The following is a 10,813-nucleotide window of genomic DNA, read 5'->3' as shown; positions in this document are numbered from 1 at the left end:
GTCTAATCTAGCACACCGGAACATTGTTATTTTGATCAGAGGCAACGCTTTAGGGCGCAAAAGGTGCTATAGGCAGTGATTAACAGTTGTGATGATTTTACAATGAGAAACAGAAAAAAAAGTGCTCCACAGCTAGCGACACTGCAGAGTACAAGTCAATGCCTGTACCACGTCTTGGTAGAATTCATATATCAAATTTAATATGCTCTAATAGCCATGAAAATAAGGTCGACATAGCAATTGTGTCACAGGCATAGTAAAGTGATTTTTTTTCTTCACACCGGATTCCCCGGCCACCTTTTATACAGCACGATCCAGCCATCATTACCTTCTCCTCTTCATAGCCAAGAGACAATACTCTCTCGGCTTCTGTAACCGGCACGGTAATTGGCCATGGTAATTTACCACAAGCCCTACGACAGAAGTTACTGGGGAGAAAAGTTTTCTGGGCTACGAGAAGGTGAGTGTGTGTGAGCTAGAAGAGGAGACTACAAGGATAAATCCTTCACTCAACAGCTAACTGGAAATCTGAGCTAAAAGTTAAATTTATATCTCAGCTTCTCATTATCCTGTCCCTTCTATCACTTGGCTGCGCTCTCATTCTTTGGTCCTGGCTACTACATTTAAGGTTTGTACTGAATTTTAATGGAGGTTCATTGCATTAATAATACAAACAATTCTCTTGCCTTTTATACATTTTACGCTCGATGGCCATATTTAATGATAGGAAACACTTTTTTAATGCTGTTTAAATGGCGCCTACCATGCACTCAATGATCTGGCTAATGGAAAATCAATAGGATTAATAGCACCCTGACTGCTACCAAATCTGTAGGAAAGTATTAATCGTGCCACAGGCTGCTTAGATGGGCTCAGGGGTCGAGTGATGATATACGGGGTTGCCATGATATACGGGTGTAAATACGATTATGGAACAGATCCAAGGGAACATACTCTCAGTGGAAAGTGGTTGAGCCCATAAAAACATGGCTGTAACTGTCTGTAAGCATGAAAAATGATGCGAATGCTCCAACAGAACCGGAAGACTGACAGACATTGTGCTGAATCAACTGAGAATAACTCCTTAAAAAAAGATCACGACTGGTTGGTATTATGGTAACCAAGGCTCAGTAGCTTCATGTGTAATGTACAAGGAAATGGATGGGGCACACGTGCAAAAAAGAAGGCTACTTTCTGCAACTTGTGTAGATTGTGAGACAGAGTAGATTTCAATTTTAGCCTAAAGAGGCTTCGTGCACAATTAAATCCTTAAAGATGCAACCTTAACCAGCAGAAAACAATCTATTGTTTACCAGTTTGTAGTGGTCAGAAGGTTAGAGAAACTAATTGTAGGATGCCATTTGCAACATTTCCTATGCACTTAATTTCATCCCTAATGCTTCCTATTAGTTGCTAATTTGAGCACAGTCCTTGCATAAGCAGTGCAAATACTCCTGATTCATGAAGCCTTTCTTTCCCCCAAATAACACATTTATGCAGCAGCACTGTCCTTTGGAAAAAGGACTTTGATAGGCACAAAACAGGCTAACCCTGCTGACACTGGCATATAGTCCTGCTTAATTAAATGCACAGAGCCTTTATGCACCGGACCCACTTCGAGTCGCCTGCATTCGGGCCGTCTCACAGGAGAAATTCTAAATCTGTATCTCCTCTAATGTTTTAATGGGGCATTGCAAAATGCACCACCATTATCTACTGACCCCACAGAGGAACAAAAGACCAAGGCCTGTATTCACAAACTGTCTTAAAGGCAAGAGGCCTCATCCAGGATCACATTACCCCCTTTTCAAAGGGCTTACTTGTGCTCTTCAGAAGGGGCGAATCAGGTGGCCACTCTAGGGTTGCTTTGTTTGAGAATACCTGCCCCAGACACTAGCCGTAAGGCAAGGAGAAAAAAGCTTTCACTTGATGCACAGTCCTAAGGATACGGATTGGAGATTTATTTGTTTTTTGTCATATGAACAGACGATGACTTGAAATTCTTGCTCTGCTCTAACCAGCAGGGCATTGCACTACCTGTGAGTGTAGCGAAGAGGAACCCATTTCTGATGCTTCCTCCTCTGGAGGAGCTGGTAAAGCAGCTCCAGAAAGATCTGCGCTGCGATCTCGTTCACTTTCTGTGCAGAAGCAAGCATGTTACACTCCACCTTCAGACCAATTAAAATCTGTGACTTCCTGGGTAGGCACATTGGCACCAATAAATTAGTGACTCTGTTAGTGTTTCTTGATGAATGACCAATTAAGTTTTTCTCATATTGAAAGCCAGGGTGTTGTGTTGACATTGCTGTGTCAACATAAGGATATTTGTTTGACTCAGCAGTGAGTTTGTCTGTATTAACACAGCCATGTTTGTTTGAGGTTAAAATGATCAAAACTGCATCTGACTGGTGCCATGTGCAGCTTGTTCCGATGTCACATTCAAAGTAATTCAGACAGAAACAATTGAATGTATAAGAAATATTAATGTGCGAGATGGACAGGTAAAAGTAAGTTGTTTTTTATTGTTGCCAGGATAGGTGCTTTAATGGGTCTTAAACTATGTATGGTCTGAATACTGATGAGTGAAGTGAGTTAATTTGGTGCCAGGTACATGCACTCTCTCTCATAACAATATTTCTTTCGCCAGCCTCCAAGATTAAATGCGCTCAGAAATTGCATGCAGCATGTGATCTTTTATGGGGAATTTAAGAGTCATACTTAATCTGTAATATGCATTACAGATTGCACAATCAATCACCAGTTTTTACTGTCAAGCCTCCAGTATTAAACCAAAATTAATTTTGGCATTAATGCCAATTAATTCCACACCCACCGAGTGTGGCAAACATTAAAAGCTTCTTCTGACTGGAAAAGCCTGGCATGTAGTGACACCCTTTTTGTGATGCTTCAGAATAATCCAAAACACATTTCTCAACATATATAGCAAACATTTTACTCCCCTGTTGCATGAACCAAATGGTTAAAGTAATCATCTAGGACATTCTAAGGAGAATATTACAATAACATTAAAGTTACTACACTATTCAGCCAGTTTATTAGTATCCAATAAAAATATGTTATTACATTTGTTAGCTCGTATAGAAGGGACATTTATTAGACCTTTTATGTTGTCATGTTATCAGGCAGCTTTGACATTAGACTGCTGCTAGCAACATGGAGAGCTCGCGTTTGAGTTGTAACTATAAATAGGTCCCTTCCTTAACTGTAACGAGAAGCCATGGTGGCGTTTGGTTGGCCGATGGACTTGACCAGAGAGAGTCTTGGGAGGCAGCAGCGTTAACATGCTATTTTGCTCTTGCCATTAGACCATGGCAGCGTGGCACATGGTGGCAGAGTGCAAAAGTCCAAAAATGGGGAAGGAAAACAAGAAGAACCCAGATGTCCATGATCTATGGCCATAATGTTGCTCCAGCAAGATCCAACCAGACAAAACTGCAATTCATCTCTAATGTGTCACTGTTCATTAATATATTTACTAACATTGACTGGCAATGTACACACACACACACACACACACACACACACACACACACACACACACACACACACACACACACTCACACACACACACATATATTTATAGCAAGAAAAAACATGAATCTGCTGGCAATTGAAATTCTATCGTGTCCTGCCCTGCCATCTCCAAATGGAGGTTCATGAGAAGTGTTGCATTTCAGTTAACTATGTGAACCATGCACATTTTGCAAATAGGCAAATTAATGTCATCAATTTACAAACCGCATGGAGCAACTTTCTGTGCGTAAAAAAGGTTCTGATTCTAACTGCGCTCAATAATTACTTTATTTTTTACAGTGATCAAAATGTTTTATGTATAACATAAAAATGATATATATATGCAAATATTACATTGCTGTATCACTTTGAAATTGCTAACAACTCAGTTTATTAGGACCTCATCTAACCAAAGAACTGTGTCACAAATTTAACCATATCCCCTCAAACATGCAGTCTAACAGTTAAGCGGATTTTAACACTACAGCAAACCCTGGCCCAGACCCGTAACTATGGCTCTGCTTTGAATATGAGGATCATGCCTATTAACCAGTGATCCTGCTGAGAGGTGCCTGGGTACTAATATAAAGTAAATAAGGCAGATTCCTGTTAAAATCTTCTAATTAAACTAACAGACCGTAGCCCCATGAATTTTCTAATTAGTGCCAGGTGTCCCATTGGTCTCAGAAACTAGGCTTGCCTACAGGTTATTTGTATTGTAACATTAAATCCCCTTTATTTTTAGTTTTTCCACTTCTTGCATCCTTATCATCCTAGTATCAGAAATCGGATCTATCAGGCTGAAGGAGAAAATATTAGGCAATAACAATTCTAAACAGTTCTGGTCTCTCAGTTGATGACCTACAGTCAATTTTGATATATCCAATAATGTTTAAAGCAGTAATTATGGTCAGTGGCACAAGTTGCAAGTAAACTTCCAACATCAAAAAGAGGCACAGTGTAAACATTGGATGTTTACGTAATGATTTACGACCCCAAGATAGCCACAGCAACTATGTTTAAAATTTAAATGGACCTTGCTTGCACATTTTTACATTCACTGAAGTACAAAGGGCATTGAAATACAGTTGATCCTGCCGGCAGTTCCAACGCTAAAATGCACGATCTATGCAAGTGAATGCCTTACACTGACATTTAACTTTATTTAATTGGGCTTATACTTCTGCCTGTGCGACTGGTACCACTCAACGACGACGTAAAGGCAAGGCTACTGCTAATGTTCTGAAATGTAAACAGTGTCTGGAGATAGAGTCTCGCTGAGCAGAGACGCACACTCCACACAAAGCCGGGTGGTCTGCCATCATGTGCTTGCACCAGCCTGCCATGCTGAGCACTGGGTCTGCCTGCATTCATGTTGCCATCAACCGCACACTGCGCATAAACCTTTCGGGCCCAAGTCAACACTCTCTTAGTGTTGTACGCTATGGATTACTTTGAGCACAGGGCTCTTGTTTGAGACAAAGGGCCGTGGCAGACACACCCCGGCGTGTGTTTCTCATTCACTGGGTGCGGACGTGTGAAGAGGGGGAAGGCGTGCAAGCGTGGAGCAGAAGCAGCAGCATGCTTCCTCATCCAGGGGCAACCAGGGAGCTCCTCCAGCAGCTCCTAATCGATAAGGCATACAGCCCAGGAGCTCAGCTCACACAGGGGGCGGGGGTTACCGATCCCTAAATCTCCATTCAGGGCTGAAGGGAGACGGGAGAGCGGTGGAGCCGAGGGCACCAAGCTGCCTCAGCAACTCCCCTGATGGGAGCCATTCCTCATCTCATTCTCTCAGGTAGCCCCTGCATGCTGTCAGACAGCACATTGTGTTCGCCCGGTGCTTTTTACCCAGGAAACATACTCAGCGCATGGAGGAAAAGAATAAGGGGCCATTCTGTTTACGACCCTCAGAACATTTTAAAAAGGACAAAATAGGAAAGGAAATGTTGGTTTTTGGTGATTAGCGAGGCCAAGACGGTAAACGTGGCAGAGGGTGGGACCATGTCCCGCACCTTAGCGCATGTGCCTTTTTGGTTCTGAAGTTTCGAACCGTGATGTGAGATTCAATTCCGCCTTGCAGGACTGCACGTGTTTTAGCCCTCCTGCAGAACTCCCAGCAGAAGGGCACTGCTCTTCCCTGAGCGGAGAAGGCAGAACGACTCTCCTCTATACTGATGCAGAGTGCTCGCGCAGTCTGCACGCGGCGAACTCTCAGCTCCCTCAGGCCAGATGCCGTATCACAACCATTAGCTCAGAGAGGGCTCTAATGCTTCCGAGACCCCAGAGATCCTGGCCTGGCCCTCAGAGGGGATCAAACAGGAAAAAGGGCTCATTTTTCTATTTTATGCATGAGTGGACCTATAACCTTGTTGAATGAAGCCTTGTTGAGTGAAGATGCAACTCACGCCTCAGTCCTCATCTCTTGTTTGTCTGGAGTTGCGGGGTGAGGTGCAAGGTGAGGGGGACAAAGGAGTACAGATGCCTACTGTCATTACCGTCATTAATAAACATGATCATGAATAATTAATCCACATAAGTGGGAGAATACTGATGAGGTAAACTGACTGAACAGATTGAAGCAGCCACAGGGGAGGGCATGATTGAAGTCCTGCAGAGCATCCAAAATGTTAGTTTTCACATATGGCTGTTAACACATCCCTGATTCTATACATTGTATGAGAGACCATCATAAACCAGAATTTAGATGTTGGTATTTAATGGTGGAGTGGTTTAGTCTGTATATATTGAAAGAAACCAAGTGTTTTTCCTAATTAAAAACACTAATATAATCGATATACGATTGAATACAAACTAAATATATTTAACCAAATGCAAACTTCATTGTAACTTGGGGATGACATCACAGATTGTTTCAGTAGCTTCAGTAGGTTTTTCTAAGTGTGCATTTGGGCATCTCACTTTTAGATTGGAATGTATGTGTGTGGCCAGCATGTTTAGATTATATATACTTGATGAAGGAATTTGGGGTTCAGCGTGTAAGAACAAACAGGAAATCAAGAAGAGCCTGAGGGTAGCGAAGTAGTCCTGTACATCTGTTTTTAACAAACTCAGCAGAAAGGCGCTGTTCAGTGGGACTCCCAGAGCTATTCCCTGGTGGAAACAATGATTTGTTTCTTTCGTTTTTTGTCATCAGCGTGTAGAACCAGGTGTCTAGGCCTGAGGCAGTGTGTCAACGTGCACCATGATGAGCTACAACACCAGGCTTCTTAAAACACGCTGCAAGTCTCCGACACAAATCTTTCATCATGCCGGGGTTGTGCGCTCATGTAATCTCATATTCATGCCGCAGGAATAAAAAGAAAATCAGTTGCTATTACTAATTAGACTTTTTTTGGCTACAGGGTATTTTTCTCCAGGCCTCGCCTGCGTTTCAAGGTTTCGAAATTGGCTTTGTTCCTGTACGCTGCTGTGAAGCCCCGTAAGCTGTGCCATCAAGCACACATTCAGCATCTTTCTTCCGCTTTAATAACAGGCCCCGTGGCCTCCCTGCCTGCACCGATCAAGCCGAGCTCTTTCTGAAACACTGATCGCCTGTTTAAGCTGCTCCTGGCCCGCTAGCGCCTCGCGGGAGTGCCGAAACGCGGCTGAACTCCGACCTCTGTTGCTCCTCGCCACTCCACCCATTGGGCCATGAGACACAGGGAAAGTCACCCCTATACAGAAACCTGACTGAGACAAAAGTTAACAGGAATGTGTGATTTTTGGTTCTACCTCAGGCATACCTGTAAAGTACAGCTTCAATCTGTTTAAGGTTATGAGACGTTATGTCGAAAAAGAGACTTTAGGAGAAAATATTCTGTTGTTTATGGCTCAATAATAGCCACAGCATTTTACACAAATAAATATTAAAAAGTAATCAACTTAACCAATATATCTTCATAACACTTTCTTTCTAATGGATTCGCTTGTTCATTTCCATAGTGTGCCTGCCATTGCTCCAAACTTGGAAGTTGTATTTTGAGTCAGTGCAAAAGACTTACGGGAGAACTGGAACCATGTCATTTCTACTGTCTGGCTCTCGGTGTGGAAGTGTTGGGTGTCAATGTGCCAAAGGTAGCAATAACAAACCCGATAAGACAGTCTGTTGGGGCTTAAATGCTACCCATTTTGGATGGGAAAAAAAAGCATTACAGAATTTTTTTTTTCTTCTTCAGAGATCTAATCAGAGAGCTAGGCTGCAAAACACTGTGCTTAAAGGATTGATTGAGACTGTAATAGAACTTAAGTATTGTGACAACTGTCTAGTACCCAGATTCTAACGCCATCACATACAGAACTAATGCAAAAGGACTTGAACAATGCAAACAGAAAGACTCTTACATTGCTGCTGCTTAGATTCTAACTCAGTGTGTCTCAATGTTCAATGTCTAAAAGCTTAAGCTGCAGAATCCCATGAAGTCAGGTGAAGAGAATTATATGTAATACTGCATAGAGGATTACAGTATATAATACATACTGTACTGTGATGGGGGATATGAAAAGATTTTAACATATATGAATGACAGCCATTATGTAACGGTTGAAATAATTAGTCCATTTGATGTTGCTGTTAGACCTAATGTCAGAAAACCAGACTTGTTTCAAGCTTGCAGAGGGGTCGGTGCGCCCTCTAGTGGGCATAGTCTGCACCTGCATTTATGGAAGACACCAAACATGTACTGGGAGTGGCAATACTAGCAAGCAGTACTGACTGTAAAGGTTCAGTAGGGACTGTTCTGGTTTGCCAGAACTACATATGAGAGTTTTGGAGTTTACTTTTCAGAACTCAAATATTCAAAAGGCACTCCCATAATAAACCCAATTACTTGTTTCTTTGGACATTTAGTTATGGGAACACTGAAAGCAACTTGCACACAGTGACTACCACTAGCAAATTCAGATGTGTCAACACTGCAGTGTTGAAGTGTACACTGGGCTGAGGCGTGGCATGCTAGCGCGTGGCCAGCTCAGCTTAGCAGAGACCCTTTAACACGTCCTGCCCAAGAACATCACAGACGCCAGTGAAAGGTCACTAAATACAAATATAAAGTCACCTAGTGGAGGTTTCTGTTAGAGCAGGTCTGGAGCATAGCTGGTACGAGTGCCCGACACGCACGAAAGTCACATCTTAGGAACAAAGAGATAGATTAACCTTAGATTTAGAGCAATAAAAAGTCTGCCGTGTTTTGATGAATTAGGAAGATGACCAGCAAGTCAACTTGTGCCAGCAGAAAGAAAAAGGCTACATACTTAACAATTGGTACTGTTGATGGGCTGGAGCTAAACTCATACCTCGCCCAACAAGACCTTTACTGGCTCCCAAGCCAAATATCAACACTCAGCAAGTGTGCTGTGTGAGACTACATTGTCTGTTGCCAGCGTTTCTGTACTGGTTCTGTGTGTGTGTCGAGCTGAGACTGTGCTTTCAGGTGTGGCATGTGTTTAACAGCTCAGACTAAAACTCCTGTGGCGAGCCAAGCAGCCTACAGCTGCCTATTGAGAACAGTTAAGGAAGGCCCTCCTAGCACTTCTCATCTTCACACACTCTCATGTACCTTTGAGCTTTATCCATACGTTTTTGGTTCCTTACACCGCAAATATGCCTACAGCACCATCTTAATGAGGACTTTTGTGTAGAGGCTGTTTCAAACGTGCCTCATTGAATCATTTCCTTTGCACAGAAAGGGGCAGCCCATGGCGCTCACCCAAACATAACCTTTGGCCAACGCCCTTCTGATAGCCTGCCGTTAAAACAGGGAGTAAAGGATAGCACCTTCCTGGTGGAGGGAGCTAGCTTGACAGCAGCCCTCTGCTCCACCTCTGCTCCAGCACACCACTCCGTTTGTCCCACCACCACCCATGCCAGCACCAGATGGCTGTACAAGCAGCAGGGCTGCCGGATGCATCATTTATTAATCGCCATCACAATATTGGCCTTTGTAGTCTTGGTATTGCAGAAGGCTATAATAAGAAAAAAACTTATTTACATTTCTCTTTGTGGTGTTGTGCGCATTCTGACCAACCTCAGTTGTTCCAGACAGGTGTTTTTGTGGTTGTTTTGATGAATCATGGCATTTACATGATTCAACAAAATGGAAACAGTTTGTCAAAAGAACACAGGCCAATCTTTATCCACATCACATCCAGGGTTCAGCAGTGTGTTTTTAATATACAGCAAGGAATTATCACAATTGCACGTCAGATCACGATTAGTCCAATTCCCAGACCACTGAAAGGAAGTGCGTACATGCTATAGAGTGTGAGTCAGTCAGACACCTTCCCACCCCCACCTGTAAAGCTAACAAATGGTATAGCATGTTAAAGTGCTGTGGACAGTCTTAATACTTTAGAAGGTCTGGGTTCACAGAGTGTAAACAATAAGGGAGATCCTTTGAACAGGATTTATGGGTACACAACAGGTAATGAAACCTGACCTTTGACTTTGTATTTTCGAATGCCCTCACGCAAGGGCTGCTTTCAGTTGCTAAAGTTGTCCTTTCGATGCCACATTTTGATTCAGGCTGACATTTCCACATATACAGTGTTCCCTATCTAAGGCGTGGTTCCTCTTATACGGACAGGCTGTTTATGGCGGGTTTTTCTGCGGCTCTATGGCAAGGCACCACTGGCCAGCCTTGTGCCCATTTTTGATCAGGGCTGCAGGTCAGTTTCAGATGAACAGACCAGCGCGTGAAGAGCCACCGATTAGTTCTGGAAATTTCCTGTTTTTACGATTTTGTTCTACACCTCTTATATGGGCTGAAAGTACGTCCTAGAGAAGAGAAGAAATCAGCCGTTTTCTCCCTTCTCCCAAATGTAGTGATATCAAGAGTATAATGTTTTTAATCATATGAAATACTATGTGCTTTTCAGTACTTATGTTAAGGAGTCTGACACATCAGTCTCCATTTCCATGAGAAATTCATGTTTGAGTGGATTTAAATGAAAAAACTGGGGCACTAACAAAGCATTCTAAACTTAACTAAATAGCATTTTTATATTGCACATATACTTTTGATTTTACTAACCAAATATTTAATGGAGGGCACTGCAGATATTCTACTAACATCTCCAGAAAGTCATGTATCAGAGAAAAACAAGTATATTCTGCTATCTTTATGGGTCTACATTTATGCGTGTGAATTCAAAAGGAAAAATAGAGCACAGACCTGCTCCAGTGGATGTGAGCAACTTTAGAAAAGGATGTGCATGAAGTGAAGTGGACATTTCAGGGGGTTTGGGCACAATTAGCCTTCAAGCCAGTGTGTGTGTGTGT

The sequence above is a fragment of the Electrophorus electricus genome, chromosome 10 (assembly GCF_041902795.1).
Source record: "Electrophorus electricus isolate QZ-2024a chromosome 10, ASM4190279v1, whole genome shotgun sequence".
Classification (NCBI taxonomy): domain Eukaryota; kingdom Metazoa; phylum Chordata; class Actinopteri; order Gymnotiformes; family Gymnotidae; genus Electrophorus; species Electrophorus electricus.
This window is presented reverse-complemented; position numbering follows the sequence as displayed.